The sequence below is a fragment of the Panthera onca genome, chromosome A1 (genome assembly GCF_046562875.1).
Source record: "Panthera onca isolate mPanOnc1 chromosome A1, mPanOnc1 haplotype 2, whole genome shotgun sequence".
Taxonomy (NCBI): Eukaryota; Metazoa; Chordata; class Mammalia; order Carnivora; family Felidae; genus Panthera; species Panthera onca.
In genome coordinates, this window is record NC_138339.1 from 4,055,164 (window position 1) to 4,072,127 (window position 16,964).

The window sequence follows — 16,964 nt, forward strand, 5'->3', positions numbered from 1 at the left end:
CTGAGAGCATACCTACCCCTCCCGCCAGACACAAATGCACACGCTTTGCCTGTTAGATTCTCTCCTGGATGTTTTTTAACGACCCTGGAGCAAAGGGCTTGGACACGAACGGATACACGCATAAGGTGGCCAGGTGCCTAGGCCGTAGCGATAGTGGCTGGGAAGGCTGTGGGCCCCTCGCCCGACGAGCCGGTCCTGTGTGCACGGCGGTGAGACCCCCCTGCCCGCCCTGAACACGCTGGGTCCTGTTCAGATGCCGTCCCTCACACGTCCTCTCGCGCAGGACCATTGTGTAGGCGGTCAGTGGCGCACGTGGAGCTCAGACTGGTAAGTTTAATCCACCTGCCGGAGACTGAAGAGAAGGGGTTCGGTGTGGAACGTTCTAGAAACGTAGGGGAAAGTGTTTCAGAAGGAGGGCCGAGCCATTAACTGAAATACACTTTCCTCGCTTCTTTCCTTCCGTTTGCCGGATACTTGGTGGGAGGAATTCTGCGCGTGGTTGTGACACGCAGAAAGTTCCTTTTCGTACCTCCGAAGAGAGTTCTGAGGGAGACTGACTTTCTTGGGTCTGTCTGAAGTGAGGAGCGGTTCCTGAGCCGGGTCCTGTGTTCGGCGCACTCACATGGCGCAGAGGGTGTGACTTTGGTTTTGGGAGAGCGACCGCGTCTGCCGGCTCTTGGGGGAGGACTTGGGGCCCCTGGTGCCCATACCTGGCGGCTGGTGCTGCCCTGTTGGGGGCTCTGTGCTCGGGGGCCAGGGGCCCGTCGGGCCGATCCCCCCACCCCTGGTTCTCGGAGGGCCCGGCCTCCCCCCTGCGCCCACGAGTGCCAGAGTGGGGGGTCTGGGGCCGCGGGTAAGAGGCCTCCCGCGAGGGGCACGGCCCCCCCCCCCATTCCCTTCAGGGGAAGGGGGAGAGGAGGGACCGGTAACCTCCCGCCATCGGGAACCACAGTCTGTTCTAAGTCATTGGTGCATCGTTAGGAATATTCTCTTCTTTCGTTTTTATTCTTTTATTTTTATTTTTTAATGTCTGTTCAGTTTTGAGAGACAGAGCGAGAGCGGAGAGGGGCAGAGAGAGAGGGAGACCCAGAATCCGAAGAAGGCTCCAGGCTCCAGGCTCCAAGCTGTCGGCACAGAGCCCGACGCGGGGCTCGAACCCACGAACCGTGAGATCACGGCCTGAGCCGAAGTCGGACGCTCCACCGACTGAGCCACCCAGGCGCCCCTGGAATATTCTTTTCTTAATACATGCTCGGTAATTGCTGCTGTGGGATAACGTCACCCTGCATCACGGGTGCGCAGCTGACGGAAGAGGAAAGCGAGGGCTGGGAAATGTCAACCCTGGACCCCCCATACCTTTCGCGCTCACAGCTGATCTGCTTGTCGCCATGTTTCTGGGTGTAAGTGTGTTACCGTGTATCCACTTTTAATAGTTTAAATGGGGACCCGGTGCAAGGTTTAATTTAATTTTCCGCGTTAATTCTGTACCGTGTGCACAGAGCAAATTAAAAAGGGAAGCAGGTCACACGCTGGCCCCCCGGTCTCCCTCCGGCCTGCTTCCTGGGCCCGCGGCTCCTTCCACATCCGCCAGCCGCTCCCGACTCCCACCGGATGGCCTGACGCCAACGTGGGGGACCGTGTGCCCGCCTCACCCCTCTCTGCCGAGGACCCAGAGCTTACTGACAGCGGGGCTGCGGGCCCTCCTGTCTGCTGCTCCCCTGCCTGCAGGGCGGGGTCCTCCGGGGAGGCTGCCGGCTTGGCGGGGATGGGAGGGCCCGCAGTGACTGGGGGGGACACGTGTACCCTTGTAAGTGGGCGCCCTCAGAAGCTGAAGGTGGCAGGGAGTCCGGTCTGGAGGGCTGTCCCTTCACTCCAGCCTTAGCCTTCTGGGAGCGGGCACTCCCGCTGGGGTCCTGCTCCCCCTGAAGGCGGGGAGGGCCGTGTGGTGGCTCTGAACCCAGCTGTCACTCAGGTGGCTTGTATACCTGAACCCCAACTCGGGCGGCTGGCCGTCGTAGGATTCCCTGAAGTCCACGCCAACACCGGTCAGACTCTTAAAACCAGCTTTGATCCGTGTGCAGCAACCCCCAAATAGGGGAACCATTCTGACCTCGGAGGAATCCTACTTCGGGTTTCCTGACAGTCCTCAAAACACGACCACCTAGTAACTTTGGGGGGGGTTGTGTTTATGATGAGCCAACCAAGTCAGTGTCTGTCTACACCTGCTTTGTGTGATGCGGTATTTAAGGCCACCTTGAACGAGTGGACTAATGGAAAGTGACAGAGTGGGGTTAGCGAAACGATTGACAATAGGGCCGAAACCACAACTGCCAGGCACTCTGCCCTTCCTGGGTACCACCCCCACGTGTCCCTTGGGGGCCCAGGCACCTGCTCCCACAGGCACTGGGGAAAGCCCACCTCGATCTGCCCATCAGTCACTAGCAGATAATTGAGGACTGGCCTTATTTTCTTTCATATTTTCAATGTTCATTTATGTTTGAGACAGAGACAGACGGAGTGTGAGGGGCGGGGGTGGGGGGCAGAGAGAGAGGGAGACGCAGAATCCGAAGCAGGCTCCAGGCTCTGGCTGTCACCACGGAGCCCGACGCGGGGCCCGAACTCACGGACCACGAGATCGTGACCTGAGCCGAATGGGACGCTCAACCGACTGAGCCCCCCAGGCGCTCCCCGACTTGCCTTATTTTAATAGCAAACAGCAGTCATGTTTGCAGGTGTCTGGGCAACCCAAGTCTGAGCTGCGGAAACTTCCCTCGCAGGAAGACCACTGGCACGTCGGGAGTGACCCGCTTGTCTGTAGTTTTCCCACCAATGCTTCTCCTTTGGGGAAAAAGTACGTTTGTGGAGAAAGTGGAGAGTCTTTCAAAAACAGGCATTTAGCCTGCGGGGGTTTCTTCTGCTCCGTGGAGCCCTGGCCGCCCCCCCCCCTCCCCCACCGCCTGCCCTGGGCCGAGGAGGGTTAAGGGGAAGCCCCCACAGCCCCGTCCCTGCTGAGCGGCGGGCGCCCCCACCAGTAACTCGGAGGCTGTCAGGATTTCGTCCGCTTTCACGTCACCCTGGGGACCTTGGGGAGAAGAGGAAAGGGACCCCGAGGGGGAGGCCCTGCCAGTCGTCGGGTGTTCACTTCCTCCGGAGTCTCGTTAGTGTGGAAACCTCTAGAAAGGCAGAGTCCGGGTCCTTTGTGGTGGCAGCCAGTGCTCCAGAGTCATTTCTCTTCTGGGGACATCAAGGAGAGACTGACGGAGAAAGCCAGGTGGACCTCCCCCCCCTTCAAATGCAGAAGAAGTGCTCTTTTGAATGCTGGGGACTCCTTTCAGAGGGCGGTCCCCGGAATGCCTGCAGGGTCTGTAGTGTCCTTTCAGCCTGAGGCCCCAGGGACACGTGCTGTCCTGGGGAGCCACCTACGGGGGGCGGAAGGAGGGGCGTGACTCAGCGGGCTGTTCAGACAGCCTCCTCTCTGCCTCCGCCACCCAGGGCCAGCCTTTGTTTGCACCTTGGAGACGTGTTTGTTAAATCTGCAGTGGAGCGGAAAATAGTTTTTAAAGCACTCACTCCTTCCTGACCTTTCCGGACTCGTATTTTTAGGGAGCCTGAAGCCGTCATCCAGAATAAAATGTCCCTGCGTCTTTCTGTTCGGACAGCCTATCTGTTTAGTGATGGGGAAATTAGTTTTCTGGATTCCGATGCCGTTGTGAAATACATAACTTTAATTTGTAAATAGAAACATTGACATGGGGGAAAAAATAAAGCGACGTAAATACAATTCCAGGAACTGTTCGGTTCACGTTGCTTGATTTCTGGCTTTGCTCAACTGCACACCCCCACCTTCCCAGCCCGCTTGAGATCAAGGAAATGATATGGCGAACGGTTTGTTTTTACATCGTGCCCTTTACCTGCGCCCCTTTCACTCTGAGATCCCACAGTGTGGCCGCGTGGAGAGAAAGGAGAGGGAGAAGAAAAATCTTAAAATAAGAAAACCCTGGTGCCTGGGATTTAAAAGAAATCTGGTGCAGGCGGTGCCCGTCGGAGCCTGGCCGGCCTGCAGGGGGCGCGCTGCACCGGCCGCAGGAACGGGGCGCACAGGCGGCGTGAGCTGGTGTGGCGGGGCTCCCCCTGGGGCAGGGGCTTCTGGCAGGGACCTTCAGAGACCCTGCTGAGAGATCACACCCTTCCTTGTTAATCACGGGGCAGCCTCCGTGGGACCACTGGGGCCGGGAGCGCGCACCCTCCTGCGGGTGGAGGGTGGGTGGGGGAATGTCTGTGTTCTCCTGTGACTTCCTGAGGCTGTTGGCGTCCCTGGGACTTGTCTTCCGTCTGGGTGTAGCGAGACAGAAGACGCGCATCGCATACGTCACATCTTTCTATGAGTCACCCAAGAAATTTCGGTGGGGCTTAAAACTTTGTTCTGTAGAAAATACAGACAGTACCCCTGAACGATGCCGATTCAGATCATGAGAACTTGAGCTCAGGATGATGAAGTTTTAGGGTGATGGTGGGGTGAGCCGGAACCGATGACCAAGAAAGAATTCTTGAAGACGCCTTTGGTGCAAGAAAGGCGATTTTTAAAAAAATTTTTTTTAACATTTATTTATTTTTGAGACACAGAGAGAGAGCATGAACAGGGGAGGGTCAGAGAAGGAGGGAGACACAGAATCCGAAACAGGCTCCAGGCTCTGAGCTGTCAGCCCAGAGCCCGACGCGGGGCTCGAACCCACGGACCTCGAGATCATGACCTGAGCCGAAGTCGGACGCCCAACCGACTGAGCCACCCAGGTGCCCCAAGAAAGGTGATTTTATTAAAGCACGGGGACGAGACCCGTGGGCACAAGAGCTGCCCTGGGGTCCTGACGGGTAACTCGTTATATAACCTCAGGTTGGGAGGGGGTTAGGGATAGAGTAAGTCTCTAAGGTATTTTGGAAGCAAGGTTTCCAGGACCTTGAGGGGTGGCTGTTGCTAGGGAAACACCACTTATTACCGTTTAATAAAACCTCAGTCATGAGCCCTTTCAGATGTGTATCGGGGACCATAAGCTTGGAGTAGGATTGCCGGCATATGTCCCAGGGCAGGTGAGATAAAGGAAGTAGGCTTACAGGGTCCTCGAGGTTGGGACAGTGTTAAAAGCTAAGGGGCTCTTTTGTCCCCAGCAAAGTGTCGTCATCGAGGCAGCTGAGCTCCTGGAGGGAGGTCACTCAGCCCGTTTCAAGGACTTGTCAGTGGGCTGCAGGCAGTAAGGGAATTTAATTTTTCATTTGCCTTAGTTTCCCACACCACCATAGCAAGCACTTAAACCCCTCTCCTTGGTTCTTGGGTAGCCAGGAGTGTCCAGAGAATATCACACATACACTGTGGCGGGGGGGGGGGGGGGGGGGGGATGGTACCACCTTGTATTTTGCCCTCAGCTTGCCCCATGATCCCCGATCAAGGAGACATTCACCTCGACGACACTGCTTTTTATTAGCAAAGCCCATCAATGCTCTAATAGCATTTGGGCAGGATCCTGGTGGTTTGGGAATTGACAGCTAGTAACCTTTCACCATCGGAAAGGAATTATTTTGATTGCTTTCTTTTGCCTTTATTGTCTTCTTGTTGATTCCGGTTGGGTTTTTTTCGGGGTGGGGAGAGGGGAGATTTGCTTTACATGTTCATGTTTATACCCAAATATCACAATCTTCTGTGTTAATGATTGAAGTAATTAAGTGCCACTAATTTCATTCGGTTAAATGTTTAAATTGTTTGCTCGGTAGAGCTTTTCAAGACAGACTATTTTATTAAAACAGAGGAATATTGTATCTCTGTTTGCATTAGAGCCTGCTTGAAAATCGGGGAAGGGCATCGCTGCGGCTGCCTCCAGAGCTGAGCGGCAGGCAGGTTAGGTGACCTCCAGTCAGTGACAGCATGGCTTGTAAAGAGCACTATGCAGAATGTAGGAGCTTCTTTCTGTTTCTAGCAACCTCGTGAAGTGTCAGTGGCCGTGGATACGGTGTTTCCTGAGTCAGATCCAGGTAGACTGAGCAAAGGCACAACAAAAGTATCTGAGAGGTGAGCCCTGATTTCTAGCCACTCGCCTTGTCTCAGAAGAACGGAGCTGCTGGTGTGCCCCGGCCAGCAGAGCGGGACAGCCAGTGGCCCACACGAGGCAGACAAACGAGTGCTCTCAGCCCCACTGCCCCCAGACCCGGCCAGGTCTCTGTGACTTCAGTCTCGAACCCGCTGTTCCTAGTGCCCGTGCCATCATCTGCCCCCAGCGTGCGTATCCGTGCAGGAGGCGTTTCTTCTCTGCAAAAAGGGAAAATGACCGTGTGTGAAGAATTCCAAGTTTACTTACTTCCACTTTCACCCTGGACCGGCTCATGGCGTTTCCATGTAATTCCAGAATCGATTACGCACTTCCCTTTTACGAAGCTGGCACGGATTTATTCAACCTTACTTTTAAACTTAGTAATATCTACATTCGCTTCAGCATGTACAGCTGCCAAAGTAAAGGCTAATATAAAAGCCACTTTAACCCAAAGGTTTTAAAGTCAAAGTGGGCCACTGGCCCGAGGAAGGAGCGGGCTCTCTCCTTCGAAAGTTCTGGAAAGTGGTCATCCAGACGAGTGTGTGGAAATTTGCCCAACTGTCCTGCACTTAACCCAGGTCCTGGAGTGTGCTTTAAAAATACAGATCCTGAGGCCCCTGGAAAGCACAAACTTGCACACTAGTTGTCAGGAAAGCCCAACAGAGGTAGTAAAAGTTAAAGAAGGAATCCTGCCGAATTGCAAACTAACAAATGCTGAGTAAGACATTTAAAACATAGTGCACAGTTGAGCTGGCAGAAAATAAGAAAATCTGCTGAAGGTGAGACAGGACAAGGAAGCTGAAATCCACTCGGGGAGGCATCATTTCAGCGTCTGCCTGTGTGACAATGGGAGGGAGTAAGCCAGTCTCAGGTGGCAGACGGACTGAGGTGTGCGGGCCACACGGAAGGGGAGAGGTGACGAGGCCTGGGGAGAGAAGAACACGGGTTCCATCAGTGACAACCGCACCCCATGAAGCCAGGACCCAGGTAGGGACGAAATTCTAGGTCAAGCCAAGGGGGGGAAAAAAAAACACAGAAGGAGAAGGTAGGGACAGGATCCCCCCCCTCCATCCCAGCTATGGATGGAACAGGAAAAATCACCCCCAGCACACACACAAAACAGTATCTTGCATGAGAATTCCTACCCCACGTCTTGCACTGGTGAGTGTGGATAGGAATGTGCACCACTTATGTGGCCCCAGTCCCTCCAGGTGAGTTTACAGCGATCCCAATTTAGTTGTGCTAAAGCACCTGGAAAAGTCGAATGGAAATGCTTGTTGGAGGAAAGAGTTTTTAAAGCCCAGTCCTTAAAGAATTCCCACCGGTAAAGTTCCAAGGAGCATGAATTCATACTCATACCCATAAAACAACTGAAGAGACGAGAACTTCCAGTAAGAACAAACTCCAGATTTATGGACTTTGTGTATGTCTTATTTCCCAGATTTAGAATACACACAATAAGTATTTCACATTTCAAAGAAATTGGACGGGAATATGAAAGCATAACAGGAGGACAAGGGATGATGGAGGTTTATCAGACAATCGGTGTGAAAAACAGAACTAAAAACAAGACGCAGACACGCACGTGTGTATCTCAAAGTATAAAGCCAGGAGACAGGATATAAGCAGATCAGTTACAAATCAGGAGATATTGGTATAAGAGTGCTCTGCAAATAATTACAGAAAACAACTCAAGAGAAAAAATGATAGGAAATAGAGGGTGAGAGGCGTGGAAGATGTCTCCCAAGAGACTGATGCTCTTGATAACCCAAACAAGATGTATAAGCCACGAAATTGTGGTCTTTCCAAACCAGTGAGAGAGCTTAAAATGTGTGTGTGTGTGTGGGGGGGGGGGGGGGGGGGAATCCCATAAGGAACTTAATTGCAAGAAATGGCAAGGTTTTCAGAGGCGAGAAGAGACCCAGAGCAACTCTCATTCTTGGTGTACATACAAGAGAAACAGGGTTCTGCCGTAGATGGGGATAAGGAGAAGTGGGTATGAATTTTAAAAGTCTTTGCATGGCCACACGAAGCTGACAGATTGGAATCCCGAGGAGCCCCAGTCACAGAACCGATCTTTCGCACAGGCCCTCCTCGAGTGCTCAGGATCAGGGCTGGACAGGAAGCTGGAGATTCCCCCAACGTTCCTGGCACCTCCTCCAAGTCCAAGACAACCACCTACAAGAGGAGGGGAGAAGCAGCACATGAGAACTGATGTCAGTCAGTCAGAGGCGCTGTGGATTGTCAGCTGCCGAGGGCTGGGCATGAGCAAGAGACCTGGGGGATTGTCCACGGGCATTAGCTGCAGGTGGGTGGGAGAGCGGAGAGAGCCCGTCCACGTACCGAGGCAGAACAGGTGCCCCAAGGGCCGTGGCTGCACCAGAATGCAAAGAGAGCTCAAAATATCGGTTGACTTGTAAATCTCAAGATCTCATGGTGTGGAAAACAGGCGGTTTGGGTAACATGAAGACATTTGGGAAATCTTGCCACAGCCCAGACCCCAAGCACTGCAGAATGGAAAATCCTAATCCCATTCTCAAAACATTTGAAGGTCGTGGTGAATTAACTAAACTTGCCAAAAAGCTCAGACCTGGCTTAATTGTAAGACACATTTACTCGGTCCCTCCAAACCAGTGGCCTGAGCCAGAAAGGAAGTGCCCTTTAAGATAAAAATACTATTTACTTCAGTCTCTACTGTTCTCATATACCATGATGAAGAAAGGAAACAGTAAATAGAAGTAGACCCATAGGTGGCTCAGATGTTGGAATTATTTGACAAAAGCTGTAAAATAACTAGAAATATGTTAAATGATCTATTGGAAAAAGTGTGCAGGAGATATGAACAGAGGGTGAATTTTAGCAGATGCGTGGAAAGTATAAAACAAATCAAGTAAAAATGCTAGAAGTGAGAAATATAGTATCAGAAATAAATATTTTATTGGGTTTAATATCAGAGTGAGTCAGCAGAGGAAATGATCGGTAAACTTGAGGACAGGTTAATTGGAAGGCTCTAAACTGAAATGCAAAGAGGAAAAATATTTTAAAAAATAAAACAACAGAAAAAAACAATAGATAAAAATGTCTTAATTTACGGGACAATATCAAATAGTGCAGCATTGTAATTGGAATCTGAGAAGGAGAAGAGAATGAGGAAGAATAAATTTAATGAAATATTTGCTCCGAATGGTCTAAGATTGACGAAAGACATCAACGCACGATTCCAAAATGCTCGGAAAACACCAAAATCGGGAAAAATAGAGGATGTTCACGCACGCGTGTACGTGCACGCACGCGTACGTACACGTGCAAACAGCTGTCAATCCAGAATTCAATATCCTGAAAAATAGCCTTAAAAAACGAAGCTAAGACAATCCCAAATTGTTACAGCCTGTGTAATTTCATTCTTGAAATGGCAACGTTGCAGAAAGGGGAGACAGATTAGTGGTCACTTGGGGTCACCGACGGGTTAGAGAGTGTGAGGTGTTACTAAAAGGAGCACCATAATAGATCCTGTAGTGATGGAGGCTCCGTATCTTGACTGCCCCAGTGTCAGTATCCTGGCTGTGGTATCGTAGGGTAGTTTTACAAGGCGTTATCATTGGAGGAAACTGAGTACAGGATACACGGAATCCCTCTGTTCTTTAAAGTTGATTATGAATCTACTACTATCTCGAAATGAAAAGATTAACTGAAATAAGTGTTGAGAAGAGAAAAGCTAAGAGCACTTCTCCCGATGAAATCTTCTCTACAGGGAACACTAAAATAATTTCTTCAGGCTGAAGAATAATGTCAGCTCCAATTCTGAATCTGTAGGAAGCAATAAAGAGCACCAGAAAAGGTATGCATTTGTATAAATATAAAGGACATGATAAGTGTGTGTGTGTATTAGAAGTAGAGAGAGGAAGAAATCAAGGGAGGTGAATCCATCTGGAGATGCAAAGAAAGGGATGCAAAGAAAGTGCTATTTCGGTGGCAAGGACACGGACAGCGATAGACAAGTGTGGCCGATAGGTCCGAGTGGGGCCCTGAGAGTAGCTGGAAATGCTAGAAAAGCAGGCAGATCTCAGGGGGCTGTCTTATGCCCCCAGGTGTATGAAAGCTGGTCGTCAAAATCTGTATTAAATGCCAAATTGAGGAAGGAAGGAGTATACCATCCCACTGCTCTATATTAATACCTTGTAATTTAGGTCTTACAATGTGCTTTGCATGAGATCCGTTTAAAACGTTGTATGGAATTCACTCCATACAAGATCCTAGTTAAGACAGACCAAAATGTAAAGGTAATGTAAGCAAGAAAATAAGGTAATGTAAACAAGAAAATGAGAAAACACAAAGGACTATATTTGTGACCTTGGGGTAAGCAAAGGTTTCTAATGAGTCAAAAGACATGCTCACAAAATTTAAAAAATGATGAATTAGACTTCATGGAAAGAAAAAATTCTACATCACAAAACACTATCAATGAAATAAGCAAGTCACAGACTATGAAGACATATTCATAAGTCCAAGTATTTTGTAACCAGAATATATAAGGAACTCCTGGATTCAATAATAAGGGGCAATACAGTTTCAAAAGCGATAAAGGCAAATAGGCACTTCACACACACAGGTCAATAAACCTGTGAAAACCTACTCAACTTTATTAATCATCAAGAAGCTTGCACATTAAAAACCCAATGCAGCATTGGCTATAATATGATGTAATGATACACATATTGCACTAGAATGTCTGGAATGCACAGGGGTGACCACAGAAAAGCCTGGAGGACACAAAGGACACGGTGACTCTCACACGTTGTAGGCGGGAATATAACCGCTGTGGCAAACTGTCCGTTTCTTAAAGTGGTAAATCTGCTTCTATGACACGGTAATCCCACTCCTGGGTAAATTGTCCAAAATAAACGTGTCTGTGTGTATGAAAAGTCTTTCATAAGACCTTTATAATAGTCGCATGTGGATTATTGATCAACAGAATGGATAAACCATGCTTTGTCCACACGGTTGAATTTTACTCAGCAATGAGAAGAAATTAACTACATGTACACACAATGTGTAAGTCTCAGAAATAATAGGCTGAGTGAAATAAGCCAAACGCGAAAATGCACATACTGTGTAATTCTGTAGATATAAACTTCAGGAATAAGTAAAAGAGGCCTATGGTGATAGGAATCAGGATCAGAGCTTGCCTCAGGGAGGGAGGGATTGACCAGGGAGGAACGAGGCAACTTTCCATGCAGGAAGGTGCTGTGTGCCTCAGTGGATATTCACAGAACTTGTAGAATAATGCACTCGAGATCTGAGCATTTCAATGTGTGTAAATTACATTGACCTTTTTTTCCCTTGTGTGAAATTGGGTACTTTCCACCCTTGAGGCTCACAGAGCAGACCTGAAGTCACCTTCAGGGAAATTTCCTGGGGAACAAAGCATCTGACCTTCAGAACACCCCCAGAACAGCCGGCTCGGCCTGCCCTCCCAGGTCCCCCACCTTCCTCAGTTTCCTACCACCTGACTTCCCTCTGCTTTGGGACCTATGGCTGGTGGACCCACTGGCATGTGTGCTCTTTGGGGAAAGATGACTGTTCCCACCCCATGGAAGTTCTAGAGGGAGGGAAGTACGTACCAGCTGGGATGGTTAACGTTATGCATCAGCTTGGCTGGGCTGTGGTGCCCAGCTGTGGTCAAACACCTATCTCCACGTCACTGTGAGGGTATTTTCCAAGTGTGGTTCACATCTGCAATAGATATATAGGTTTATATAAATCTATAGATAGACATAATCTCTCTAACCTGTATCCATCTAGGTAACTATATAGATGTAGAGATGTACGTAGATATCTAGATTTATTTGTCTACAAATAGATACAGAGATCTACATGTCATATCTGGGTCTCTCTATGTCTGTGTATCTGTATCTGATATATCTAAAACCAATTTCTATCTATCATCTATCGATCATCTGTCGGTGTTGGGTTCGTCAGGGTTCTCCAAAGACACAGAACTACATATTCCCGACCAATACATGTCCTCTTGGTCTCTGTCTCTGGAGAACCCATACTCCCAATGCAGAGGAAGCAGGTGACTTGGTGGGAAGGTCATTTATTTGGAAAGAAACATTCTTAAAGTGATTGATGAGGGTGTCTTCAGGCTGGCATTTTGGGGGACCAGGGCATTCATCTTTCTGAATCCAGACTCCCTAAAACAGTGCTGTAGTGCTCATTGTATACTTCTTCATGATGTGCCTGTTCATTATCTTCTCAATGAAAAGCAGTGGTTGACTGCAAACTTGTTGAGCTGCAATCTCTTCATCTCTGGTTTGTGAGGGTTTCAGTCTGATACCCGCGTGATACTTTCTGCTGAAGGCAATCACGTTGGCTACTCTAGAGTGAACACACCGGGTGGGTGAATGTCGGTTCTCAGAGTCATCATAGGACGAATTGCTTGGTTGGGACCGGAACCCCGGAGTGAACGGGTATGGGGGCTGGACCACCCTGTCTGGACCCTGCCACCCCAGCCCACGCCGACACAAAGCATACATGTGGTCCTGCTCACCCTCCGCCTCCCCACTCACCCCTCCTCTCGGGATGTATGGAGCCCTTTGCTTCTGTGTCCCCAGATCAGCAGCTCCTTTCCATAGTCGCACCATTGCCTCTTGAGAGCCACGCCGTCTTCCGTCTCACTTGGGGTCCCCAGGTGGACTGCAGAATCCCACAATGGGGTCCAGCGGCAGCCTGCTATCCTCAGTGTATCCGATGGTGTAGGGTTGTCATCGGCACACCGTTGAAGAAGACAGTCGCATCCAAACTGGGATAGGCCACAGGTTCCCGAGCAGAAGGAAGGTGAAGGCTGGGGCTTAGAAAGAAACGCTGCAGCAGTAGCCGATCTCCGGTTCCTCTTAAGGACATTACATGACCTGGCTGCACACCACAATGGACCCTCCCTTGCCGTCCTCCAAATGATGCACGCGCTCCTGTCCCGGCGCCTCGCCCCCTCTCTTTCTTCCCTCCCTTTCAAAGGCATAGACCTACGGGGGTCCGGGTGGGGCCGGGAAACCCGTCCATCCCCTCGCACCCCTCCCTCGCCTTGGAGATGGCACACAGGAAGCCTTCGCCTCGTTCCAGGCTTGGATCGGTTTCCCCTGCTGGTTGGTAGAATGCTAATTTCACTGCCTTTACAGATCACCTACCTCCACTCACCTGCCAGTCTGGCTCTTTGATGGGCCCACGGGAGACCAGCATTCGCCCCTTGCATCTCCAGTCCCATCTTGTCACACACCATCTGCGCTGGGAACACCCAGCTGGGCGAACTTCCATCCCCTGTGGCTTTGCTCATGGAACCTGTATCTGGGATTTCCTTGCCTTGAGTCTCTGGACAAGTACCATGCTTCTCAGCAGCCGAGGGCTCACCCCCTGCAGCCTTCCTGAGGAGGCTGCCTCCCTGTCCCCCACTCTGAGCCCAAGCTCTGTGCTTTCACCCTTTAGTTCTGGCATGAAGATCCTTGCCTGCTGCCTTCCTCGACCTGCTGTTCTCCCGGGGGGCCGTCCGCTGGGGCCCTGGGCTCAGCTTGTGCCTGAGAACCTCCCAAGAACCACGGAAAGTAGCCAGCGTCAATATCTCCAATTATCTGCAAATAGCGTATCATGCTGGCTTTCTTCCCACGAGTGATAATACATTTCTTCTAAGGTTGAAAGGAAAGGGGCGAGAGGAGAGTGTGGGCAGAAAATACGGGGAAAAAAGTGCGAGGGGCTCTGAACTCAAGTGTGACTCAATTCCTGCAGTCGACTTTTAATTCATCTGTTTTCCTGGAATCAAAAAGTTCCTTGCAAAATCGTTAAGTCAAGCAGAACTAACTACGATCAAACTGAATGATTTTTCAGGGCTATAATAAGAATACGCTGCACGTCGTTTCAGAAATAACACCAGCTTCTGAGAATAAATATTTATTGAGACGGGCACTTCGGCACGTTTAAGGATCTTGCAGAATAATTTAATGGCCTACGTTCTACAGTCCATTCATTTTGTGTTTTTCTGAGACTCCATTCCCAGCGTGGGAGGGTGCTGATAGGAGATGTCATGGGAGCTAGAGACACACATCTGGGGATTATCATGTTACAAAAGTATGTTCAGCTAAGGAAAGCCCATGTTCTATCATAATGGTAAACGCAGATGCAGGGGAAGGGAGGCCATCATCTACTAGCCACCTCTGGCTTTAGAGATCATGTAAAGAAGGGCCGTCCGGGGCCAGACCTGCAAGTGTGGAGCCCTGTGCAGCCCCTGAACTCACAACTTGACCTTGGCCAAATCTCTCCAAGTCTCCCTGCCTCACTTTCCTGCTTTGTGAAACAGGATCCCCGCACCGGTTGTTTGAGGACTAGGTGCTGAATGTAAACTGCTGAGCACAGTATCAGTATACGGCTCACGCCCAAGAAGTGTTGGCTTTTCTGCATGTGGTTCCATCCCCAACCTTCTGATCTCCATTTGAAAGATGGAATGCTTGGAACCAAACCTGCATTCTCCAGAAAGCAGAGCCTGAGGAAAGGATTATGTGCTGCTGGCTGATGCCTGTGGTGTTGGGGAGCAAGGGAGCGGGGCTACTGTTTCCGTCTGTCGGGCTGCCGTGACAAGTCAGCACAGACTGGGCAGCTCGAGTGGCACACGTGTATTTCTCATCACCCTAGATATCGAAGGGCTGGCGGACTCTGCGAGGGTGGCTCTGGGTTTGCAGAGGGCTGTCTTGCTTCATCCTTGCGTGTCAGAGAGGACACAGAGGAAGCGACCTCTCTGGTGTCTCTTCTTATGAGGATGCTGCTCCCATCATGGCAGTGCCACCTCCAGGACCTCGGGGAGACCTGAGGTCCCCTCAAAGACCCCATCTCCAGATACCATCCCGCTGAGGGTTAGGCTTCCGCATGGGAATTTGGGGGGGGGGCACAGTCAGTAGCAGATGGGAAGCGGTGCCAGGGGGAGCCACAGCCAGGTGGGTGCACACAGGTGAACCCGCTCTGCTCCGCAGGATGGCTCCAGGCAGCCCAGCTTCAGTGTTAATGAGGCAACTCGACTCTATTATTTTTTTTATGACCTCTGTTTTTGCTTAATTTATTTTCAAGTTAGTTAACGTACAGTGTAGTCTTGGCTTGAGGAGGAGAATCTAGTGATGCATCTAACACCCAGCGCTCATCACAACAAGTGCCCTCCTGGATGCCCTGCGCCCATTTGACCCATGCCCCCCACCCACCGCCCCTCCATCCAGCCTGTTTCTTCTCTGTACCTAAGAGTCTCTTATGGTTTGCCTCCCTCTTTTGTTTTTATCTTACTTTTCCTTCCTTTCCCCTGTGTTCGTCTGTTGTGTTTCTGCAATTCCACATCTGAGTGAAATCCCGTTTGTCTTTCTCTGACTTATTTCGCCTAGCGCAATACCCTCTAATTCCATCCACATTGTTGCAAATGGCAAGATTCCATTCTTGTTGGTTGCCGAGTGACGTTCCATTGTGTATATAAACCCCCACCTTCTTTATCCCTTGGTCGGTTGATGGGCATTCCGGCTCTTTCCATACTTTGGCTATTGTTGACAGTGCTGGGGTGCGTGGACCCCTTCGAATCAGCATTCCTGTATCCTTTGGATAAATACCTGGTAGTGCGATTGCTGGGTCGCAGGGTAGTTCTATTTTTAACTTTTCGAGGAACCTCCACGCTCTCTTCCCCAGCGGCCCGCCCCAGTTTGCACTCCCACCAGCAGTGCCAGAGGGATCCCCTTTCTCTGCATCCTCGCCAACATCGGTCGTTTCCTGAGTGAATTCCAGCCATTCTGACAGCTGTGAGGTGGTATCTCATCGCGGTGTTGATTTTGCATCAACTCTACTGTAAACAAGGTGTCTTGAAACAGAGACACACGTAAAACAGGTTGTGTACCGGTAGGTTGACAAGGGTGCCCGGAGGCCCCCGTATTTCCCCTGGCGTGACCACTCGGTGCGACAAGGCTCGGCACGGGCCAGCGCGGCGTCCACGGCAAGTTTCTGAGACAAACTGCCAGCTGTGCCCCCCGCTGGGCTGGGTGCCTCGGGGAACAGAGTGCCATTGTCGCGCAGCCACGCCCATTCACCTGCGTTCTCGGACCGCCGCGAGTGGGAGGGTCGCGACTAGACCGCAGAGTCCTGAAGTGTGACTATTTAGTATCTGATTCCTTGCGCGGGGTGGGCGGGCCTGCCGAGCACAGTCCCCGCCCCCACCCTCTTCGTGTACACAAATGTAAAGGGACGGCCCAGGAGTCCTGACGCCTTGGGTGGGGAAGGCAGGAGGGCGGGGTGCCGGGGAGGAGCTGCGTCTGGGGCTTGAGGACGCAGACCCAGGACCAGGTCCCAGCTCGCTCGACCCTCCACCCCCCCTTCCCGACGAAGAGCCCCAGCTCTGCTGCTCCGTGACCTGAGCAGGCCGGTCAGCCCTCTCATGCCTCACTTTCCAATTTCAGTGCCAAAAAAACCAGGTACTTGGTGGCTGTTTCTTACGTTCCTTGATATTATAACCCTGCCCAGAGAGGAAACTGGGATTATTTTCACTGAACATTTTACTGCAAGGATCCAGGCACTTACCCAAGGGGTAGATGTTGCTGGTGGCCCAGCCAGTGTCTGTTTCCTTTCCAACTGTGGTGGGCAGGAAAATGACACCCCTCCCCCGCAAGATGTCCACGACCTACTTCCTGGGACCTGTGAATGGGTCACCTTACGCGGCACAGGGGCATTGAGGCCCCTGAAGGGGGCCTTGAGGTGGGGGTAGGATTCTGGGTTGTCAGCGTTGGCTCAAAGTAATCACAGGGCCCTTGAAAGTGGAAGAGGGAGACAGAAGAGGGAGAACCAGAGAGACCAAAGTTCGAGAGGACTCCACGAGGCTTTGCT